This window comes from Vidua chalybeata, chromosome 2 (genome assembly GCF_026979565.1).
Source record: "Vidua chalybeata isolate OUT-0048 chromosome 2, bVidCha1 merged haplotype, whole genome shotgun sequence".
Classification (NCBI taxonomy): domain Eukaryota; kingdom Metazoa; phylum Chordata; class Aves; order Passeriformes; family Viduidae; genus Vidua; species Vidua chalybeata.
Window position 1 is genome coordinate 28,008,128 of NC_071531.1, and position 25,993 is coordinate 28,034,120.

General features: G+C 37.5%; 1 protein-coding gene across 6 annotated transcripts in view; it reads right to left on the reverse strand.

Moving 5' to 3' along the window:
• Positions 1-25,993, reverse strand: part of NCK2 (NCK adaptor protein 2) — an 84,258-nt gene that overhangs the window by 36,377 nt on the left and 21,888 nt on the right. For all 6 annotated transcript variants that reach the window (XM_053934265.1, XM_053934261.1, XM_053934264.1 and 3 more), the window contains exon 2: positions 15,349-15,420. The gene's annotated coding sequence lies outside the window, so the exon portion shown is untranslated. The remainder of the gene's footprint in view (positions 1-15,348; positions 15,421-25,993) is intronic.

Consider the following 25,993-nt stretch of genomic DNA (forward strand, 5'->3'; position numbering starts at 1 on the left):
GACAGTGCCAATTGATATAACAGACTGTTCTGGAATTGTCTTCTGAAGACATATGGAAAGAAAGGGACAGAATTGATACAGAGGCTTTTACATGACACTGATGTACATAAACCATCTAATTGCTATACAATATTAAGTAAAACATAATTTCTATATGATATTTAGTTAATTACATGGGAAGAATGGAAAACTAACTAATGATGTATCATGGTTTTCTCTAAGATTTGAAGGCTGAACAACTTCTCCTCCTGTCCCCAAACTCTGAAAAATCAAAATGTGTTTTGAACCATGCAGCATTTCTTGCTGACAGGCCAGTTATCTAGTGCCCACATGGTTAATCTTTCATAACCTATGGCAAATAGGCAGTATTTGGCCCTCTAAGGTAATATAGTTGCAGAAAATAAATTTTACAAGTCTCTGTTCATACAGACTTGTTTCATAGTACCTGGCTGTGCTTACTGTATTCTGCAATTAATAACTTCTAATAGATCACTTCATCTGAAGTACACTCTAAATCTGAAGCTTTCTTGTTTATGATGATGCAATCTCTGGTAACCCTGCCTACAGTTTCAGGAAATTCGAAGTTTTGTTTTCACCCAGAGTTTTTTCTTTGTTGCATGAGTGGATGTGTGGTTAATTTTCTTACATCAGCCTAGATGAACAGCTTTGACATATAAAAAGATTTAAAAAAACCATATCGTTACATTTGAAATTGTTTTGTTCAGTTCTCAAGGACCAGTAAAACACTAGCACAAATACAGAACTCAGAAAGCATTAAAAAGAACCAATAATGTGAATTCATATAAACACTTGTGAAAAAGAATATACCTTCTGGATATACTTTTAGCTATCTCCAGTAGAAACAGGAAAATATCACCTCCTTCATTCAAATGCCGAAGTTAACCTAAACCAAGGACGACATATTTCTAATGATTGTTACAAGAAAATCTCAAAATGCAGAGGTTTAAAAAGAGTAAACAAACTGACCCTAATTATAACAGTTGTTATAACTACAACCTTTGTTTTAACTAGTAAAACCCCTTCCATGCTTTGTTACTTGAGCTATTTGCTTGTGCTTGGACAAATAGAGATGGAACACATAAAGGCCACTTTATCTAGTTGCTTTTGCAGTTTTAACACTTTAATACTTCACATAATGTGTGTCAACCCACCCCAAGAGACACATTTTTTCAGAAAGAGGTCACTGCATCAGACTACTCTCTCTGTCTTTTAAAGGAAGTTAACTAAATAGCTGTAGTGAACAAGCATTCATCACCCAGCTATGTGGTTCTGAGGTATCAAACCCATACGCGAGCAAAAAAGGCCCCCACAGCCAGGCACCTAAAATAGTTGACCATTTCAGCACAAGCTTGACAACTAATTTGTGAGATTTCACTATTAGGTCTCATTAGGATGCATTGACTACAGAACTAAAAGTGATAGCTGAGTAAGTGCAAGTAATTATTATCTAATTTACTTTGATGTGCAAACTGAAGACGGTCGCAATCAATAGGTGCTGCTGTCTGTATTTTACGGCATCAGTTTTCCAAAGTTGAAAGCAAAGATGAGTGGAAGGTGTAAAAAATAAATGTGAAAAAAGATGTAAATAAATTCATCCACTGCAAAGGAGGAACGTTTTATTACAATTTGCATCTTCCTCTCACAATTTAGCATTTACAAAAGAAGAACTGTTTAAAAAATAAGTTGTTAAAAAGTGAAGTAAAAAGCTCTAGAGGTTTTCTGTGTCTCCTCTCCCTGGTCCTTTCCATGAATAGGAAAAACTGACAGCAATAAGCCTGAGTCCAGGAGTGCAAACTGAAAGTACTGAAAGAAGTAAAATTCAGCTCATCAAGAACTATAAAAAAAGGTATTAAAACTGCATTGGAATAATTTAAATATTAGCAAAAGAATAAGTACAGAATTAGAGAGAATATTAAGTTGACTGCACATGATGCAGGAAAAAATAGTTTAGTACTTATTTCTACATATGGGATTATTTTTCAGAGACAACCATTTTCTTCTTTGTCATTAACTAGCATATAAAAGTAATAAGAAAAATTAAAACACTTTTAATGTTCAAATGCACCCCAAGATATCAGAAACACCCACAAAGCTATTACAGTTCTAGCTACTCACTAAATTTGGGGTTTTTTTCCACTTCTTTTGAGTTCCTGGATTAGGTCTACACATCCACCCAAGCTGGACAGATTTAACAATGAGCTGAGGGACAGCCCCAGCCACAAAGCAGGAGCGACTCAAAGGCGGGCTCAGTAGGTGCCATGAGCTTTTCTGGCAGCACCGAGACATTTGTTCTAAAGCACAAAAAGCGCTTGGTTTCCTTTTGAGTCACTTAGGGTTAAAAAAAATTAAAAAGCAACCAGAAAGGCATAATTATAAATGAAAGGGTGATGGCGATCCAGGCTGCTGCAACACTTAATGACACCAGAGGCACTATAGCCTATGCACCCAGGCAGGACAGCCCTGCCACAGTCCCCTTCTACAGGCACAGAAAGGATGGGGCTCTTAGATGATACTTCTTGTTAACATCATTGGGTGGTATATCTCCAAAAAAGGTGAAGGATCACTCATAATTAACCAGTAGTTTAGACTGTACTAACTTGACCTTGCTACCTGCACACTTCAGATCCTGTCCCCTTGGTGTGGCTTGCCACTGTTTACAGGCACAGTGGTTGGAGGGCTGGAGTTTGTTTCTGCAGCCAAATGCCTTTGACAGCTGCCAGGCAAGGTTGGCCTCAACCGGCCCCACAACATATCTGATAACCCAATCTCTAATTCAGCTGCAGCTACACGCTGGCACCTTGTATCTCACATTGCAGAACAACTGAAAACAGGAAACCTCAAGAACAGTTTAGTGGTAACGAATTTCTGCACAGCTCCAATAGAGCACAGAGCTTAAGTACTTTTTTTTGTCTTGTAAGTGGCTTAGAAGTCTTTTTAAAAGGCAGACAAAGGAATAAAGGAGAATATATGTTAGAAACACCCAGAAATACATCTTTCCTGCTAAGGAGTCAGTACAGCATTTTACCATTCAACAAAACCAAAATCTTTGCGTGTTTATCTAAGAATGTATAAAAAGATGTTAGTAAAAAAATTTTTCATCCGAAGTTTTCATCCAAAGTCTATCACACAAATGAGTCTGCTCAGGTGAAATACTCAAGCAGGGACTGCTTCAAATGTAAACTCAACATTTAAGGAAAAGCAATAGTTTTAAACAAAAAGGCTGTATCTCCTAAGACCCACTTAAGGTTTGCTTGCAGTCCAGATTCTTAGTGATGTCAGTATCTGATGGCTGTAGGTTTTTCCAGCTCTCCAAGCTCCACTTCAGTAGGAAGGTGTAGCACAAGTGTCTGTTGTACAAGACCACTGGGGATGCCCTCAAAAGAAGAGGCTGCCATGCACAATGAATGCAGTGAGGGCAATTTTCCAGTTCACATTTTTCTTCCATTCTTGAAAGCCAAAGTCACCTCACAGTCACAGCAGCCCATTATTCAGACTAATACAGGTTCGTAATTTGAGGCATACAATGTCAAAAGCTGCAAGAAGAAACACAACATAAGACTTTGGAAAATACCAAATAGGAGTAAAATTGCTAATGGTTATGTGACAAAGTGGCTTCACCAAATGCAAGCCTTAACTGACCAACTTAGTGGCTTTCTTTGCTGGAGTGACTACAACTGTGGATAAGGGAAAGGATACAGATATTGTCTGCCTGGACTCCAGTAAGGCCTTTGACACAGTCCCTCACAACATCTCTCTACATTGGAAAGATATGGATTTGATGCATAGATTACTCAGTGGATGAGGAATTGGCTGGATAGTCACATCCAGAAGGTATCTGGACATTGATCAATGGCTCAGCGTCTGGATGGAGATCATAGGCAAGTGGAGTCCATACTGGGATCAGCACTGTTCAATGTCTTCATCAGCGACACAGATGGGGGAATTGAGCACATCCTCAGCAAGTCTACATATAACACCAAACTACAGCTGACAAAACTGAAGTATGGGTTGCCATCCAGAGGGACACAGACAAGCTCAAGAACTGTGTCCACGCTCACCCAAGGAGGTTCAAAAGGGCCAAGTACAAGGTACTGTGCCTGGGTCAGGGCAACTCCATATCAGTATTGGCTGGGGGATGCAGGGATTGAGAGCAACCTTATAGAGAAGGACTCTGGAGCATTGGTAGATGAAAGCCTGGACATGACCCAGCAACCTCTACTTGCAGCCCAGAAATCCAACTGCATCTTGGGCTGTATCAAAAGCAGCACAGCCAGCAGGTCAAAGGTGATTCTGCCCCTTTGCTATGGTGTGACCCCACACAGAATACTGCATCCAGATCTGGGGCCCTCAGCACAGAAAGACATGGACCTGTTGGAGCAGGTCCAAAGGAGGGCCACCAAGATGATCAGTGGGCTCAAGCACCTTTTCTATGAAGACAGGCTCGGAGAGTTGGGGTTGTTCAGCCTGAACAAGAGACGACCTTATACAACCTTCCAGTGCATAAAGGGGGCCTTTCTAGAGAAAGATGGGGACAGACTTTTTAGCAGGGCCCATTGAGATGAGACAAGGGGCAATGGTTTTAAACTAAAAGACAGTAGATTTAGACTAGATATAAGAAAGAATTTTTTTTTTTACAGTGAGAGTGGTGAAACACTGGAACAGGTCACCCAGAGATGTGGAAGATGCTCCATCCCTGGAAATATTCATGGCCAGATTAGAAAGGACTCTGAGCAACCTGATCAACTTGAAGATGTCCCTCCTCACTGCAGGAGGGGTTGGACTAGATGACCTTTAGAGGTCCCTTCCAACCCTAAATATTCTATGATTCTATGAAAAGTAGCAGATAGTTTGGGCTGCTAACTCTCTGGTGGTACAAAGAGAAAACCATCTAGCCTTTTATAAGGTAGGCTGCTGCAACATCAGAAGAATGCAAATCTGAATTCTGGCCTACTAATCATGCAATACCACTCTAATTTTATGTGCTCTTGTTTTATGTCATGACCTTCACACAAGCTAACCCTCCCAGTTCAATACTTTTTTTAAGATTTCCATTATTAATACTACTATACCACAAAATTTCCTCATCTGGCGCAGTTCAAGATACAAATGCTTAATCAATGTAGCAGACTTTAAGACACATAACACTAAGTACAATCTTTTCTATTTACATGGTAAGTGCTCTGCTGTTTCAGCATGCTGAGTTTTTAAAAGTCTTTTGATGTTTTACTTGAAAAGGATATTTCTATAGCCTGTTTTGGAACAGACTGTTATAAACTAGGCAGTGTTAGTTTTCAGCTTCTGAAAGATGATTTCAATTTAAAGTTCTATTTCAAAGGACAAAAAGCTGGTATTCTACAGGAACAAGTTAGTATTATAGCAGCTCATGTTACAGTTACTCAGTACTAGCTACAAGCCCTATAACTTACCTATGCTTAGAAGATAAATAGCAATAGTAATAAAAATTACAGATAAAACACTTCATCATGTCTTTAACTAAGCTTAGTATAGTCACCAACAGACAAGGCAAAGGGCTTGTAAGAAAAACCTAGCTCAAATCTTTCCATAAATATGGGATGACAGCCTTAAGGGATTAAGAAAACCAAACAAACATGTTTCAGTTTGTTTGGGATGTGTGATGTTTTTAAGAAATGTGTATCTGTATGTCATTTAGAAAATAGGACACAGATTAACAGACAGTACTGGCAACCTTCTAGAGACCAAGCAAAAAACCCAAAAAAATAACACTAAGAGGATTTTAGCAGTTAGATGATTTTTACTGTTTCATCTCAGACCGTATTTTTGGAAGAAGGTATTCCCTGTATCTGGAAGGCTATACATCTTTCCATGCCCTTTTATCATATATTTATCAGAAAACACAGGGAATGTGAACTGTCATCTTTGCTGATTTTAATTTGTTGAAAGATGAGAAGAAAAAAAAAAAAGTCTGATTATAAAGCAACTCCAACAACAAGACAGTTGGCTAATATCCCTCTTCTTGGCCAGCCCTTCCTCCAGCCTTTACCCTCCCTGTGCTTGTGCCATCTGCCCTCAACCTCTTTCCTGCACCTGCTGCTGCAATCCCCAGCAGCAGGCAGGGCTCAGGCAAATACATGCAGCAGCTGCACGGCTTTTTCTGCCTCCATCAGCAGCTTAATGCAGATACAACAAATGTGAATGACAGAACCTGTGGTGACTTTTTCCACTATTAGTGCAAAAAGTCTTCTTGTTTTATTTTGAAGGCAACCAAGAGCAATGGTACAGTCTAGACAGCAGTGGGAATACCCGGACTGTGCAGAGAGAATATCTTCAGACCTTTTGATTATAAACAACATGAGACAAACAGAAAGGTGGCAGCTTTTTTGGCCCATTTTTCTTGGCTGCAGAGTAAACACAACAGAATCTCAAACTACCTCACATTTAGATATAGCAAGAGGACGAGAAAAGAGCATTGGCTCACCTTTTCCTGAATTCTTTTAAAAGCAGTTCCAGAAAAAATGATGCAGTTAAAAAACTCTGCAGCCCTAAAGAAAACTTTTGGAAAGGAGACCTCATCTCACCTCTAAAACAGCAGCAATGATTAATGACCATATCTCTGCATTGGTTTTTCAATGTTTCTACAAAGGCAGAGACACAGATAAGCTTAATGTTTGTTGCTGTTGCTCTGGATGGCTCTCTCTCCATTTCTCCCAGCAGACAGCATTTAAGTTTACCTCTCTATTCAGAAACACATGAAACAAAAAACAAACAAGATAAAAGAGAAGGGAAAGTCCAGGAAGAATAAAACATACCTTAGGTGTCTACTTAAGACAAAATTACAAACCATTTCACGCCTAACAACCTCTCCGTAGCTCTTTACAAAAACAGAGTAGGAGGGAGCCAAGCACACAAGGTCAGAAAAAAAACCCAGACACTCTATTGAGAGGACATTTAGGTAAACTTTATTATATGACAGACTGGTAATCTATGCCCTGTGAAAGAACAAATTAAGTATACTCCTGTTCACAGACTTTCATCCTTACTATCAGTAAACCCTTCTTCTCGAAATTAAACCAGCCAGCCACTCAGGACATGGTGAACACCATGAGATTTTTGTAAAGGAGACATCCTTTAATTTCTTTCAAGATTCCAAATAATAAGCTGTTAGAAAGATTTACTTCCACTGCTGCTTCTTTTCCCATAGCTCAAACATTCAATGGTCTGCACGAGTTATACTTCACTGGAAGTATTAGTACATTTATGTATTGTATAAACAAAGAACAGTCCTCAGACATAAGAAGTTTAACCTTGATCTTGCACAGAAGGACAAAGCTCAGAATCACTGTGGATTGCTATGTTTTACTGCTAATCCCTTGAAACACCGCTACCTACTTTTCAAGGGATTTCACTTTAAACTGTCTATAAAATGCTGAAAATAAAACTGAACTGCTGACCTTCTGTTCCTCAATGGAAAAATCATATATTCACTTTTTAACTAGAAAGAGGAAGAGATGTTTACTCAGTTCAAAAACCTATTTATTTCCAAAGTTTTTAAGGGGGGAAAAAAAAAATTATATATATATATATATATATATATATATTGGCCCATTCCAACTGTTTCCATAGAAACAGTTACCCATTCACTCTGTAGTCCTAAGCAATTTATCATTTGCTTTTCCAAAATCTGCCCCATCAATTTACCTCATAACAGTAGGAAAATCAGAAAACAGTTTTAATTGTTATAATAATTTCAAACTTTCTAGTCCACAGAGTACTAATTAATTTAAAGGTCCTGTTCAGACTCTGCTCCCGTAAACTTTGCAGTTTACTGTCACTTGGAAAGAAAATCCAGAAATCTAAGAATTTATTCAGCATTCAAAGTCACCTGGACCAAAATTTTTATCCAATATGAAAGGGTGCAGGTAGCAGTGGGGAAAAAAATAAAGATACTCCCCCATTTAAATCTCAAGGCAAAGTTCCAAAGCTGAATTGTGGTTAATGAACACTTATTTCTCATATCTAGGAGAGTTTCTCAGGCAAAAATTTACTTTTTAGGAGGGTCTTTGAATTATACAGGTAAAAATAATCACTGGACATAAGATACCATTCTTGATTCTGTGCTTATGCATGTAACCAAAGAGGCAGCTTGAAAGATGCAGTGCTAGATTTCATTAAGAGACAGCTAATAGTATTAAATTTATTCCTGTATAAATGTGTACATCTTCCTGAAAATGACTGGAACACGAGATAGTTACTCAGAAAGCTATTATGCTTTTAATTTCCTGACAGGACATGCACCCAGTGAAAGCACAATTTAAATAAAGAAACACTCTTGGATCTTTTATGAGATGCGAGTGAATGCTGCAGCTTCACAAGTCTTTTGTCAGTCACGCTGACTGCTGTGCTAACCAAGGAAGTGTAAGCCAAGGCAAGAAATGGCAATCCAAGTCTCCCCTTAAAATTACTTATTCTTCCATCTAACAGCACTTCAGAGTCAATACAAGGAATCCTCTCTTACTGCTCCCAAAACACAAATGCAGAGGAAACACTATCCCTCAAACTTTCCTAAACAAACAGGTTTCAAAATTACTTGTCCTATAACTTTAAAAGAATGCTTTAAATTTAAAACCAGGACCACATTTTTGATCTGGATTGTTGGTAGGGTTCATTTATTTCAATCCAATTATTTCTTACATATCTTCCACCAGTTTAAATGAGGACCTCTTCCAAAAACTTGTACTTCTGAGTGCTCTGCTACACAATTACAGCAGCTAGCAATTGCTAATTCCTCAGTTGATGGAGAGGGACACAAAGCCAAGAGAGAAGTACCTTTCACAGAAGAGGGAAGAGGATGAAAGGGGATTTTCTAAAACCCCGGGGGTGCTCCAGAGAACACATGCTTCTTTAAGTATGTAGGAAGACACTCCTTATTCTGAGCTCTTATGTTGCAGTTCAGGTGCCAGCTGCTCTAAGACGGCTTACACAGACAATCTCAAAAGTTGTTCCACTGCTATTATCCCAACACAATTTTCCACTGCACCAGATCTGCTCCTCAAAAGGATAAGCTTTTGAAAATAAATTTTCACTATAGGAATATCTGTCTTTTTCCACAGAAACAGTTACCCAAAACCCAAAAATAAGCAATAGAAAAGTCTACATTTCTAAGAGTAAAATATACATTCAAGAGAGACCAACATTTCCTCATGATGCTGGACTCTCATCCTCCTTCATTCCTACTCTCACCTTCAGTGCTTGAACAAAATGGAGTATTTCCAAATGCATTTAAACCTCCTCCTATTATTTTTATCTTCTGTCAAATTTCTGCAAAGCTTGCTTTTCCTGATTAAAACCTCCCTGCAATAACTTGGTTCAAAATTAAACATTTGGTTTTGGCTGCTACATCACATCCCCTTTCTTTCAGAAATGTTATGTACTCTTGCACTGATGAGACATTCTACCCTCACACGCTCTCAGACACATTTTCTTCCTTACTCTCGCCAGATAACAATAAAATGCATAAACAAAAATGAAAGGGAAATAATAGCAGCCAAATAATTTCCAAACATGGACAGAGATTAACATCTGTACAAGAACAAAGATTAAATAAAGGAAAAAACAGGTTCAAAACCACAGGTCTGAAATGTGGACCTTTAACCACAGAGTTCTTTTTCCTTCTAGATTAATACAAATTTAAAAATGTACACTACTACTGATTTTCAATTAAAATGACTACGCCACTGCTCTCAAACACCAGTTCAGCTGGAAGCCATGCAAAATACTACGGTACTACAAGATGCTGTCAAGTACTAAGCATTACTTGTAGTCAATATCCAAAAGCAACCCACCACAACCCTGTTAAAAGTAGTGTTACAAGAGAAGTAGACAATTTCTTCATTATCTAACTCAGATCTTACACAAATGGGACACCCCCATTTTGGCCACATAATAATGTGTGAGCAGTCACGTGGAAGAAGACTTACAGCTCACAGCTCAAGACTTCCCGAAGTTTCAGTAATTCACTGCAGTCAGAAAGTATGTTACAGCAGCCATGCATCCAAAGAGTATCTGAAGTGCAACTCAGCAGCTGAGAATGCTAGCTTCCATCACCCCATTGACAGTAAATTCAAATTCTATGGAGCACAGTTGTCAAAGCCTTGCTTATGAGGTAGATTCAAAACCAATTTTATAAACATAAATACACACATAAATTTTGTAGTTCTAGTGCAAAGATTCAAGTAAACTCACGGATGTCAACGCCCTTTCATTTTGAGAATAATGTTTCACATTACCATGCATCCAGATCTTCACCATTATAAACCAGCCCTCTCTCCAGCAATAATGGAACAGACCTTTCCAGAACCCATGCAAATCTAAGGCTGGCAGAAAATACCATTCAGTAATCTTCAGGGAGAACTAAGCAAGGAAAATTAATACTCTGTTTAATCTTGAAAAACAAATTCAGAGATCAAATATAAAGAGCAATCTAACCCTCATTCAACAGCATTTTTGGGGCTGGTATGTGATAACCTGAGAACTAATGGTATGAGACAACTGAGCTTATCAGGGAATGTGCTAAAAGCTATGGATTTTGGTGCAAGATAGAGAATTCAAAATCATCCTCTTGGGAAAATTTGGATCCCCCAACAACCTGCTGCTTCAGGGAAATAATCTCTGACATCACCTGCTGTAGCTGCTTGCATAAGGCAGATTTCTAGCTCAAAGATGAACATGTCTGATGGTACTGAATATTAAAAAAAAAAAAAAAAAAAAAATCAGGCTATTGGTATATTTTAAATATTAGTAGGAAAAAGTGAAACTACCAGTCACAAGGAAAAGGTGTGCTACAAAAATTCAAGGACCCAAACCAGTGAGGAAAAAAACAGTCTAAGTGGCAACAACAATACCTGGAAGGATTACACATAAAGCTGCTGAATCAAAAATCAAGAGAAGGATCATTTAAAAGTAAAGTGGGAGGATAAAAGAGAGGATGGAGCAGGTAGAAAATAAGCTACACCAAGGCTCTACTGCTGGGAACAACTAAGAGCAGCTGACCCAAACAACAGCCTCCAAAATAAGGAGGGAGGAGAGCCGCAGGCGATCCCTGAAACAAAGGGTGCAAAAAGAAAGTACAAAGGAAAGGGGGTCCTCAATCCACAAGATGGCAAGGAACCGGTGATGTCTTAAAATAAGGCTCTCTAACTTAAAATCAGGAAAAAGAAAAAAAAGTGTAAAAGGTTTCCATCTGTACACATGGTATTCTGTGCTTTGCATTGCTACTGGCTTAAAAAATAAACAACAGGACAAGCTCATTTTCTCAGTTCTCTCTGCTTAGTACAATTGAAGCTTTGTTACTACAGTGCAAACAGTAATTGTAATCCAAGATTAATTAGCCAAATTATTAGAAACGGAATTCCACAAGAAATATACCACACTAACTTTTAAATATTCCTCCCTTCTGTGAAATTCACCAACTTCAACATCCAGATAACACACCAAACCATTTGGCTCAGAAAAATCGACAAGGTGGATGACAAGACAGACAAAGTCCACACTGGCTATCATACGCCAAAACTACTTACATCATGAAAGAAATGTGGTCATTGTTATATTTTTACTGAAATTAATTTTCCTGTATTGATGAAAGCTATACAGTGTTCTCTGATGAGGAATCCATATTGACTGCAGTTAAAGCACACTGTGAAGGACATTTGTGGGCTGTAACAGGTACTGCCGATACCTACACACGTGAACAGGTACTGATGATACCTACACACATGAGTTGCACCTGAAACTATCAAAACTGGAAAAAATTAGACAACTGATTCTTAACTTTCATATTATTATTAATATTATATTATTAAAACATGCCTATAGTTCAAGCAAAGAGCTACAATTACTACAAAGAGAAACAGAAAAAATGCAGGAAAAAATCTAAAAAAGGAATACTAAAATAATGTAATTTAGGGAAGATAATTTTATTCGAGGTGCATACCTGTGGTAATGGAAGTGTAAGAGTGGGCTGAAAGTGTTCTTCCCCACTGTCATGAATTATAGGTTACAAAGTATTATGCCACTCGCATAACATAACAGGCAGTAATCTATAAACTCATTTATTATACTAAATGTCTGTAAATATATTTCACTAACACTGAAGCTGCATTCAAAGTCTTACAATCACTTTGGGCACCTGAGATAATTGGTGTAAGTACAGCAATATTTTTTTAAGGGAAAGGAATCCAGACATCCACTCAGCACATACCTTTCATTCTCTTTGTAACTGTCAGAATTAAAGTTTCCCACAACTAACTCATATGAAACACTGAGAATAGGTATCATTTTCCTTGGGTTAAAAAATATCCAAAATCAACAATTAAAAACATGCTGAATAACAGAAAAATACCAAGAAATATTCTGATACAGTATCACAAACAGTTCCAACAAGTTGAAATGTCTGTGGTGCTTTTTGCTCTTGAACAGAGGAGGAGGATCAGTTGGTCAGAAGCTGTGTGCAGATCCCCAGTCTCAAAATGTGAGGAGCTCATCTCTATCATGGTTGCTCTGGGAATCTTTACAGACAAGGATTTCTGTTCTATGCTGCGGTACTGCAGCCTTTGACAAACCAGCTAAGTATGAAGACATCGATAACTTTGCTCGTACCGGTTTGCTTCTGATCTCATCTAACAATCTCCCTCCCATGTACAGAGGTAACCCTAAAGAACCAATCATTCCATACAAGTGTAGCAAGTATCAAAAAATCACAGAACATTTCCCAAAAGATTTAAATCTAAAATACGAAATGCTCAATGCACATATCAATACTGCCATAACTTTTCAAAATATTTTGTTGTGAAAATACAATATGAGCTCTTGTTTTTGATTCAATTACTGCAAGTGAATGAGGGACAAGTTGAAAAGTACAGAATACCACTACATAAAATATTATATTAGAGGAGAGGGAGAGGAAAGCAAACAACTGAAAAAAGTCAGCTTGCCCAGCTACATAAAAGAAGACCTGCTAGACCTTGATAACCACAACAAAATCCTGTAACAATACATGTTTGCCTGTAGTTTGGTGAAATTTAAGGACTTGCAGTGCAATTTCTGAAAATTTACTTTGTTGCCAATTTCATTTCTTTTTCAAAGGCCCAAAGGTTTACTATGTCCTGGTTCAACAAAGCATTACAAACGTAGGCTTTACTGAACTTACACCTACGCATTCATTTCCCTTTGGGAACAGCATTAGAATGCTGCAGGTTTTGCAGATTCACATATTTACCAAGCTGAACAGAATCTATCAGAAACAAGCACACAAAGGATGGAAAAAGGTGCAAAATATTAATATGGTTAAATTTTGTTACTGAAATTGAGTGTGGTCCTATCATACACAGAAAATATCCTGAGTACTCATTCTTCAATAAAAAAGGAGGAAAAAAAAGATACACCCCCAAATGACATGTCCAGGTAGTGCTTCCTCAACTCCTTTCAGTGAGCTGTTATCTATTTACTGCCTCTTGACAAAATGCCTAAAACCTTCACCTGATATAAAGGTGGGCCTGCTTGGTTACCCTTTGGGCATGTTTGGTTACCCTTCACATTACTGGATTAAAGAGTAAAAGAAAAATTGCTTAATATGCCATATATCACAGCAACTAGCTCAAGAAATAAAAATTACTAAGTGCATAACCAAGACTTCAGACACATTTTCTTTAAGTGAGCAGTGGACTATTTTAAAAATTTTTCATTAAGTATTTAACTTAAAACTATTATAAAAAAGGACAAGAAAGTGATTCCAAAGATAAAACTCTAATGTGTTTTATATTACATTTTTGAAATAAATACATAATTTAGCCCATAATCAATAAAATACTGGCTTAATTTTGAGAAGAAATCATTGCAGAAAAATAATTTTACAATGACTAAGTCAACAGCTTGATGAATCATTTACTTTAGGATTGTGTATTTATTTTGTTTTCACATCTCTCTCAAGAATATTTTGATTTTGCTACTTATACATCATAGAAAAATTATTAAAGAAAACTAATACAAAAAGTTTCTCACTATCAGTCTTTAAACACCTAAATGTTCAAGGTTACACTGATCTGTTAAGAAAGGCCTGGGTTACAAATTTTTGTCAGTACATTTAAAGACATATGTCAGATAATTTGAAAATATAGTGCAAAAGTCCAGTATCTCAGTATTACTTCAGAACTTCTTTTTCCAGTTTAATGGAAAATCAATCATTTGCAAAAGCATATGGAGACATTATAGTTAAGACTGGATTTCATTTTTAATTCTAAGTGGTTCACCTTCATTTTATTGGATAAATAAATCTAATTTCAACATCTCATAACAATTAATTGAGTAAGCATTTAATAGAACTCACAGCAAATATCAAGGCACACAACAACTTAATTTATTGCTTTCCATTTGAGGTTCCAAAATGCCAATAATTGGACTTCATAACTTCCCCCTGAAGAAAGCAACATTATTTTTAAACAGAGAATTTGAGTAAGAAGTAACAAATCCACATGGTAAAGCACTGAATAAAGCCAAAATTCCATGCTGTGCTACTACAATGCTGAATGCTTATTCAGCGTTCTGCCATTTTGCTTCTATTTTTTGGTAAAGCAGTAATGTTAATAAATTCCTCCTAAGCCACAGAGACCAACTTCAGCCAGTAGAAAGTGACAATAGGGTACACAAATCAAAGGAAAAAAGCTAGCCAAACTCTACCACAAAAAGATGTTCTACAGGAACATCAGCTTCATTAGATTATTTCAGGCCTTCAGAGTCAGCCTAGGAAGACCCTCTCTATACACTGAATGCAATTCTCTTATGCTCCCGCAGAAAACACAAAAACTTTCTTTACACCCAATACTTTCAATATTTTCAACATTTTCAAAGCTATTACTTAGTTTTTAGAATGGAACCAAAGAACAATACGAAGCCTGCCCCACCATGGTTTATGGATGACTGCTTCTCCTCCATACTTCCCACATCAACATGTTGTGCTTTCAGACCGCACCTTCAGGGAAAAATGTCCCAAGTCAAAATAGCAGGTAGCAGGAGACAGCAGTCATAAAACAATGGAAGCAGTATCTAGTTCTCAATTAATAGTCTGGGCTTATCACTTTTTCTTGGATTTTTTTTTCTGAAAGTAAGAGCTAGATCTGATTTGCCCCAGATCACTGACAGAAAAAGACAGGCTACTTAATCATTCATACAGAAGTAAAAAAAAAAATTAAAAATCACAACTACACTATTATTACATAAAAGCCAAAACCAAGCAATACATCCAGTTCACTCGTTATCTTAAGTCACAAAAATAACAACTGAACTTGAACCACTCACCTTTGACACACTGTTAAAAGGATCCAGGCAGTGAAAGGCAGGACTCTCCAACAACGTTATATATACCACCACCTGAAACAACAAACATATATTTTAGTTCTAGCACTAAACTTAGAACACTTCCAAATAGGTAATTTAGCTTTCAGGCTGTCAAAACCTCCTATGAGATGCTGAAGAGCAGGCAGAATGGCTTGAATTTGATCCACCTGTTTAGCATAAACACACTCCCATCTTCATATTTAATTTCTCTCAATGAATACAGGGTGATTTTAACCACAAACAATCCAAACCACATACAAATTAAGCTTTCATAATACAGAGAAAAATCAGTCAAGATATGGAATTAAAAATTCAGCCTAGTTTTAGAAAGACTGTATTTTACAAAGCACCATTATTTCCTGTTTCCTTCACTCTTATATTAGTCAGTTTAACTTGACTGTACTTTCTAAGAAAAAGAAAATGTCTCTACGTGTGGAAAAGAGCTTCAGCAACAAAAGCATAGCCAGGAGTTTTGTGAGGCAGTGAAGTATTTCCATCCAGAAGGCCCTCACACACATACAGATGTGTAATTCAGCTGGATTACCACCACACGTGGCTTGAATCCTTTTGGGACAAGAGATGGGGACCCAACAAGAGAGTTCTGATAGTAGTGGTGAAGCTTGTCAAAGGGTCATAGAACCACATTCAAGGAAATTCTGGCTGGATGTAAAGAAGGCATAAGGGTGGCTAAGCACAGCCACATACCCCCTGTGACTGGCCTCTCTGGGAGAGTCTCAAATTCTACTGAACATGGCCCCAGGTGCAACCTCAGCCTTGACAGAACATGCATGCCTTGTCCAGAAGTCCCTCCTGGCCTACACTGTTAAGTATTTCTAGCCACATAAGTAACTGATCAGAAGAGAAGTCAGAATATTTAAACACTTGTTTCTGTTTTTTAATGACCCTCCTAACTCCAAAGGATGTCTGACAAATTCAGGCAGTGTGAACCCATTAAGATCCAATTCAAAAAGAAGAAAAAAATCTCAGCAACTTCTTGTGCTGCAGCCTCTACCTCATAAGGACAATGTGCTAAAACTCCTACACAACTCCAGGCCACTCATGCAAAAATGTTTATGTTCAAAATCTTTTCTGAACAGATTCCAAGCAGTTATGACTCTACAAAAGCCTCCTATGAAGAAATTTACTTCAAAGGAGCAAGTCAACCAGTGATCCCATGCACGATAATGAAGTGAGGGGAAAATAAAAAGTATTGACAAAGGTATTATAAATACCTTACACAAATGTTTCAAAGTGAGATTTACTCTCCCATCCATTAATAGATGAAGTAACAGAACTACTAAAGTCACAGTTTGACAAATATTTAAACCTAAACATATTGTTAGGGGGTAAAGAACACAAAAGTCCCTGACCCTCAGCTCCTGGAAGCTCACCCTTTGGTCCCCAGCAACTGCAAGGAGAGACAAACTGTTGCCAGCCCCCCTGAAAAACACACAAGATTAAAAAAAAAAAAAAAAAGAATAGTGGAGGATGGCAAATTATGAGAAAATGTTATTCCAACAGAAGAGCCCCCTGATCCAGTTCACCACCTGAATGAAGATTTGCCTGTGACAGCAGAAAGCAGATGGGACTGGAGGGTGATAAATCCCTTCTCCTCTTCCAGGTGGTGGCTGGAATAGGTGCTGCCCCACCTGGGTTTTCAGTGTTCTGTAGACTCAGACTACAGGCAACAACATTTTGCTGTATCAATTTTTCTAACCAATTACAGACCTTAACTGTGTTCCCACTGAAAACTGCTCTATTGAAATTGTAGGACAGATACAAATAAGTGGGAGAGATGATTTAATAAATGAAGCAACATTAAAACCCTGAGGCAGAGCAGATCTATTTTCCTGCTGGCTGAATGTTTTGTAGTACGTGTTTTTCTTCTGTCAATAATACAAGGACATTTTTAATATTAAGAGGTAAAAAAGAGAAAATAAAATTCTCCTCATTTTTTTGGTACAAGATCTTCTGAATAGTACTATCTTTCCTTGTCCTACCTCACAAATCATCTACTACTCATTACCATCTATCACTGAAGCGCTGTACCAAGCCTCTGATTTTCTTAGGGTATTTTTGTTTTCCTTAAAAAAAAACACAATACCTCCCTCAATTATTGCTTCCACCTTCACAAATGCACACTTCCAAAGAGAACGTGTTTGAAAGTGAGCTGGAAAACAGCACTATTCATCATCAATACCTGAAAAACTAGCCTTGTATTTATTAGTCAAATAGAGAATAAATACAGTGGGGAAAAAAAAAGAGTTCAAATTTCATCTAAACACATAAGAAAAGAATGAGTCATATGTTTATCTCAACATAACAATGCTAACTTCCTTCTAGAGCAAGAATGGTTTGATTTTGTCAGCTCAATTAACACACATTGAAAGTAGTTTGGAATGTTAATGGTGATAGTGCAAATAGTCAAAGGAAGAAGATGCACAAAAAGCCATGACTCTTAACAACACTTAGATTGAAATAAAATTCTGTTAACCTAACAGACACACAAGCACAAGATGCAGACTGGTCTCTGTCCTCCTTGAGTTCAATCCTGTTGCATTGTGACCCCATTTTCTATTTTTCTCATGATAAAAATCTTCATTCGGCTTTGGAAGAGCCAGAGGAAGTTTTCTGCTACGAGTCACACCAACAGTCACTTCCCCGGAGGAGTAGCCAATTTCCATCACACACCCCCACAGTCCAAAGCTTTGCCCAAAACACTGATTTGCTAAGTGACACAAACTCAGGATGGAAACCTCAAATATTTCAATTATATTTAAAATGTTCCTTGAAATGGTCCTTTAGAATGAGTTCCTTGAAATAATCCTCAGTTACAGAAATTCAGGATCTTTCTTCTCAAGGGTCAAAAAATTTTAACATCAGTTAGGGTTTGGGACTATCTGCCCCCAGGACGAGTTTGCACCACACATGGAGCTTTCTGGTTCTCCTGCTATGTCCTACTAGCCAGGACTAGAAAGAAATATTTGATAGCACAGACATTCTGGGGAATGAACTGTTAAATTTTGAGAGCACAAAATTATTTTCAATCACCTTCAAAAGCCTTGCAGCACACAGGACTTAGTGTTCACCCAAAAGACAAACTGGAGCAACATTGGAAAACTTGGGAAATCAAGTCAACAAATTTTTTTGGAAGTCAGCAAAGCAAATAGAGGCACAGAGGTGAGCAGTCTTCTCCCATGGTATCCCCAGTGCCCATCACTTCTGTACCACTTAGCACGATGTCCATCTGCCATACCTCACTCAATGCATCTATGACTGGAGTAATGTCAGCCCTGCCGCATGCAAGATGCCACGGCTCCTTACCATTCATGAGTCTCTTCATATCCTACACTTCCCTTGAGGCCCAGAGCAGAGGAACAGAAGACTATGACAAAGAATAGGAAGGGCAGAATATAGGAATTGGATGAACATGGGATTACAAACACACAACGCAAAAAGACAAATTTATCTAGTCTTCAACAGTAACTTTAGTCACTCATTTGCTTTCTAAATCAAGGCTTTCAAATACAAGGATTATAAAAGTTCCATAGTAAAAAGCCTCTGACAATAGTCAGAAATAAATTTTGAACTTGATGCTTGCAAACAAGCACCAGAAGGTAAATATCAATAACATCTAATATAAGAAGATTATTATAAAGGTTACTACCTCACAGAATAAATTAGTGGTCTTATAATGATTACATTACAAGTAACATCCACAGTTATTAACCACCTCTTCTCTCACTAATAGCTCTAATGTGCCCCATTTTCTTTATCTCCATGGCTAAAATCCAGATTCAGCCTTACAGCAACAATTTCTATGACAATTCCCTTAGGCTCGCTTCCCAATACCCAACCACCTCCTATTTAAATTCTGACATGAAATAGCTAAAATAATCTCTTTGATACTTAATATGCTAATACACAAGAATGATCTGACCATAAACCTGTATTGCACAGAGTGGGAATTTTAACTTCAATTGACATATTACTGGTGACCTTCTGGAGAACAAATGAAAAGCATCACATTAATACAAATTCTCCTGTGGAGAAGATCAAGTTGGCAATCTGCCAGTTCATTACACCATCTAGCTTCTCTCCAACATTAAATATTGCCTTCCTTTGTAATTGACTGAAATACACTGCAGCAATTGCAGGTAACCACTTTGAGCTATTAAAGTATTCCATTAAGACTTCTCCATTAGGCAGATATTTCAAAAGAAGTTCCATTAGAATAGGCTATGTTCAAAATATTTTAACTATGCAGACAATTGGGCAAGCACAATCCCATTCCATGGAGCAGCAGACAGATCAGCCTAAGCACTCAAAAGCCCAATGCCTGAATTTGTTTAAAGGGAAAAGAAACCTGCTAATTTTTTTAATACTCTAGCATATGCTTCACGTACTAAACCTCCTAGTCCAACAATACACTTTCAGTCAGTATGAAACACAGGGAGAAAAGAAAAAGGAAAAGTGGATTTACATAATATTTAAGGTTTCAAAAAGGCAGCAAATTAAAACGCTGCATTACAACGTGTAGAACATTTTAAAAACAAACAAAAGAGTTAAAATCCTTTCATACTATATAGTCTACACAACTAAGCTTTTCTTCTCTTAAGATTGTGGTTACCTAACAGCGAGGAAGCAAGTGAAATGAGGCACAAGAATAGGTTCACTGCCTTGCATGCAGAAAAGACTGTGAGATACTTGAAACACTGGGAAAGATTTGAGCTTGTATGCCAGATATAAAAATGGGACTAGCCCTTGAAGCAAAGACAAATTTATGTGTTTAAATGGCCATTTTTAAGCAGTCGAGGTTTGGAGCCATCACCAGAGGTTGCACAGGTTACCCTAAGAAATTCATGTCTCTACTGAACAGCATACAGGCAGGAGGTTGTGCATGTTCTCTCTGCTCCTGTCTGGATGCAAGAGCTGTTCTGCACCTCCGGCCATGCTGTCTGTATTGAAGAGCAAGCAGTTAGACACGTATCATTGGTCCTTCAAACAACTCTTTCTTCTTTAAATAAGCATATCCCGGGGGGGGGGGGGGGGGGGAATAGGAAGAGAAATGCAGTTACAGAAAACATGCATGGCTCACACTTGAATCCCACACAATTAAAGAATCTATGCTGACCTGTATTCTCATTTAACTCCTGCAGTAAAATGCATATTCTCTGGAGTACACACAATATGTTTCCAAAAAACAAGAATATTTCTTACATATATTTGCACAACCACATGATCTACTCATGACACACACATAGTTGGTAGTTTAAATAATATCAATACTTAAAATAAATATTGTCTTTCAAAACCTAACTGCCATTGCAAGATTCCTATTTATTGTATGTATATCCTCCAATCACTTGCATAACCAGCATCTTTTTAAACAGGAAAGGAACGAGGAGGGTTACATCTGTTAGTGGATGCATCTGCTGAGATTTTTACAACATATATTGTAGGAATTAACATTATTTTAAGAGAAATAATATGCTTTTTACATTCTCTAGCTTTCCCCCAAAAGTCTGAGCTATTAAAAAGAAAAAAAAAATCAAAATACTGATAGCAAATTACTACCTAAACTCATTGTAATACGCAATTTTTAAAATTCCTGGATTAAGCAGGATTTTCTGTCTTGATACCTGCTGATAATGATCTAATTCATATTTGATTATGCCAAGCTGCAAACTTCTGTGGCAGCCCTTGCATGAAAAAAAGGAAAAAAAAAGCATAAAGCACAGTCGAAAAATCATGAATGAGTGGCCAGAAAGCTTCCCCTGACAGGAAGGCTATATTGCATGTCTTTGAGAAGACATGCAATATTGCAGTCTCAAAACCAAACAACCCCCATTGACCATAAACCCACACATCTGTTGTTCAGACCAAAAATTAAGCACCAAAGTAACCGCAAGCTGCGACCAGTCTCTCTGCAAGCTGAAGGAAGCTCACAATAAAGGTGCTGTGCCACCATCATAGCTCCAGGTTTTTTTCATCATTCCTACCCAAGAACTGTTAGCAAAAACTGAAGTATTCAAATTCCATTTTAGATCAATAAATATTTTTTCTTCTTTATCTGCAGGAAGAAAACAGAGCTTGCAACCTTTCTTATTTTCTTTCTTTAAGGGTTTACAAGCTGGCTCTGTAAGGATATGGATAAATACCCCTAAAGCCCACACAGAAGAAGCAACAAAGGTCTTGACTCATGCTTAGGACAGCCCTAACCACTTCAAGAACCCTTAGAAATGTACATGGAAAGACCTGCATTGCCAATTATAACTGCTAATAGATAAGCAGAAACTGAACTGCATGTACCAAGACTGTTCTTAAACTTCGTCTCACAATGTCTCTAGGGAAAGGAAAGGATTTGACTTCAGCCCCAGGCAATACTTCACTAAGTGAGCTTCTCAGGCCGCGGTTAGAGCATAAGAATTATTTTGGTTTCCTTAATAGGATGCTCTATTATTCAAATTACAGATACCATTTTTAGAAACATCTTAGCATCTATCATTAGTAAGAATTTCATAAACTAATTCGTTAAACATAAACAGTTTAATAACTGGTTCCATTTGAGCTTCAGCCTTTTTCTTATCAATAATTTAATGCTTTGTTTCTAAAAACAGTATGACAACAGTCTTTTCCATTAAATATAAAATCAGCTCAGAATTTTTGAGGATGACCCCAGTGGTTAGCAACTTACCAACCCCAAACAGCTCCTTCACAAATCTGTTTTTCCTATTGCATCCTTATGCAAAACATTTTAAAGGCAAAGACTTATACAACCCACTGAATTATACCAGTTCTTCCAAACCTCTCTACTAGAGTCAAAGCTTTTAACTCAATACTTGTGGATTTCAGGACTGTGGAAGATGACTACAAACAGCATGTTAATATACTCTTTAGAGTAATCTAGTAATATGCACATGTAGATTACTGAAAATTAACACCTCCACTGGAAAAAGATTCACAGATGCCTTTTAGAGAACTGAAAACCACATATTCCAGTGAATTAGCTACCACAGAAGAATGTAACATTAACTCAGTATCAGAGAAACACTAGGCAGACACAACTGGTTACCACTCATGGCTAAGATGACTAACACTTAAAATAAGCAACTAGATCTCACAGTTAAACGGTTTAAGATTATTTGCTTTGGGGTGAGATGTAACAGAAAAATGGACTGTACCAGGGGCCATAGAGAGTCAAATAAGGCAGACTTAGCCTTCTGGCAATTCAAAGTTAAAGGCTGAAATCCTTATTAGAGTTTCTATTCTGGTATATTATTCATTCTTTCTTAGTCTGAAGAAAATCTTCCCTACATGTACATTCAACACAGCACTGTCTGAATTTAAAAGAATACTGTCACTACTGTCTTGCTGCAAAAATATATGGCAATGGTGATTTTTAAGAGGGATAGGTCAAGGTCAGTGTTTGTCTTTGAAGCCACCAGGCAGATACAGAGAAGTAGAGGAAATACACAGAGCAGATTGTGATTGATGTATTAAAGGAAAAGAGTGTCAGAAACTTCTTGATAACTCAAATTGCAAAGTTGCAAGTGGTTAATTTACGCTGACAGAACAAGGCATGGTTTGGGCACTCCCCAGCAAAAGTTGCCATCACCAACACCTGCCATCACCAACAGCCATGGTTCCCCACACCTGAGCCTGTTTGCTGAGGGTATCTGGGTTTTATCCTTCCTCCAGATGCTCAACCACCAAGAATAAGGATGCTCTAGGCATTACTGTCCAAGCAGAGTATCTGACACTGAAGACGTTGCAAGCTCTGCTCTATTCTGTTACGGCAAAGTGCAATGAAGTACTGTCAGCATGAATGAGCCACTTGACTTGGACAGGACAGCAGAAAGAAGTCCAGGCCTCCTGGCCCTCAGGTGAAGAAATCTATGATGACTTCAGCTGAGGAAGCAAGTTGAAAAAACCTCTCTAAACCATCACCATCAAGAAGAGCAGAGATCTACTGTTTACTGAAACTTAGTATTTCATTTACAATGCCAAAAAGCACAGGGCTGAAGAACTCACATAATCAGACACCAAACTAGAATGAATGCAATGGTAAAATTGAAGCAGGGGAGACCACTCAACACAAAATCCCTTACTGACTCCAGAATAGGTTCAAATAATATCTGGTTTTAGTACTCAGTACTCAGTAATGCTCTGATGAAAATTATCTTCTTTGGGAGGAGTAAGATATTTTTGTCATAATCTATTTGTATATCAAAGGCTGTGAAAAACTGGTATTTCAGATATAAAGTTTTTCTGAGTCTCCTCTGATGATGTAACTGATGAAAAACAACAAGGTTCAAATTGCAATAACCTGCATAAGGTTCAAGTACAAAACTACCAAACTAGAGGTTCACATCTAAGAGCCAAAGGGAACTGGAAGACAAACACATGGAATTTTGAAGTGGTTTTGCCACTTATACAGCTTGGTAGGTGGTACAGTGACCATCCTCTTTGAACATGGCAGAATAGCAGTCCCCAAAATCTCCACTTGCACTGTGCAGCACAAAGATCCTCCGATCCATGTTGCCTTTTGGAAATAACTTTGCCAAGTTGCTAGGACCTCCACTTCCTAAGAACACAGTCGCTCAAAAAAACTGTTTTTTCTTCCAAGCTCACCATCAGAAAAGCAGCTGAAGCAGTTTTTGTCTGAATCACACAGAAACTTTGCTTTAGGTAGGTAACAAGAGAAGTGTTAATGCAGCTTTGGTTCCATCACAGCACACAACAGCTCTAGCTGCAGGCTGTGCTGTTACTGGTGTTTGGAAGATAACTAGGTATTCCAGAATCTCATCATACCCAAATAAAATTTGGCAACAGCCTACCTTCTGAGGTTTTTAGCACGGATTTTTTTCCCTTTCATGTCTTGTACACATTTGATGGTGTCTTATTCTACTCATTTTAATCACAGCAGCTCAGTGGAAGACTACAAATGAAAATGCAATAGAAACATTGCAGGCCCTGTAACAATAGTCAAAACAAAGATTTCCTATGGCAGCTGTCAAATTAATGACATCTCCAAAGCTATCTAAATACAGTATCTGGGCAGAAATCCAATTATGTCAATTCTGTCTGAATACCCCAAAAGAGAGTCCTACTGGGGTTAGAAGTGGAAATAATTTTAAGTGCAGATTATCTACATAAGCAGCTCCACTCTTGAAACCAGAACAAGGGAACAAAAACCTAAAGGCATGACATTTGTCTGGATGCAAGGGAGAGGGGAAAAGGAACTGATAGGCATCTGGCAAAAGGTCAAAGCCAATTACCTTGTCCAAATTTGCCCCCCAGATAATGGCTTCCAGGTCCACTTCTTTGAAAAAAGACATATTGACTCAAGTAATTACAAAGATTTCTGCTTACCTGTCCATCCTCAATTACCATTTTGGTTTTTCCAAAACTTTTTTCCCAACAAAACATTAACAGTAGTAGTATAACATGCCAACTACCCAGAAGCACAAAATAAATTTACCTGAAGTCAACATAAAAGAAAATAATATTGTCCCTCATTTTGACAAATGGTATTAATTGAAAAATGCTATTTTAATTTAAGAATATGACTTCCTGCTGCTTTACTTAAACCATTTTAACTGCTGATTTCCCTTTTTCTTTGGAAGTATGTGTTACTGCCTAATTATGTGGCAAGTTCTATTTACTAACCCTGCAAGAGGATTCTGTTTATTTGTTGTTTTAAAACAGATAAGGATCAAGAAGAAAGGGAAATAGTATTTTAATTCAACTGAGAAATAATAAGGAATTTTTTTCTTTCTTTGCACGCATATTAAAATGTAAGTTTACCTGTTTTTTAAATGAAACTATTCAAGAGACTACTATGAAACTAAGGAAAAAACTGCGTGTGCCAAATAACCGGAGCAACGTATGTTGGTTAGTAAATGCATTCTACCTAACAAGGCTTATCTCTATTATGAATAGATGAATAAACCTTTAAATACAAGTATGATGATCAAAAGTAGGAGACTGGTTTAGACAAAGTTTTTAAACCTGATCTGTCCAGAACATTTTCAGTGGTAAGGATATAACTCACTATATATATATATATTGCAAGTGATTCTGGTATCAAGACAGCACAAAATTCAGGAGGGAGTAAAGCATTCATTATTAATATGGTTATATTTAGGACTGCATATACCAAGCCTGTGTTTCTTACACCAAGACTCACACAATTAGAGGTGGGTATTTTTTGTTTCCGTTTGTTTTATTTTTCCTGAATACAGTCATTAGCAATACTCAGAAAAGTCTGAAAACAAGAAACTATCTTGGTCAAAATCTGGTACATTCTAGAGTATAAAGCTAATTCAAAAAGAAATTCAAAGAAACACCTAATAGACAAATGCAGGGTTGCACTCCAGAACTCAAGATAGCCTTAAATCAGAAGCAGTGCCAACGAAGAGCAGCTATATTCTCTTAGGGCACTTGGTCTCAAAATCCTTTTTCAGAGGTATTCACAGACATCTCTTTGTAAGGCAGCAATTTTGGATATTACCAGCTTGAACCAAATTCAACTCAGTAACCCATATGTTTTCTACTGTTAAAGCATAACAGAAAATCAGAAAAGTCATTTTAACTCAACTTC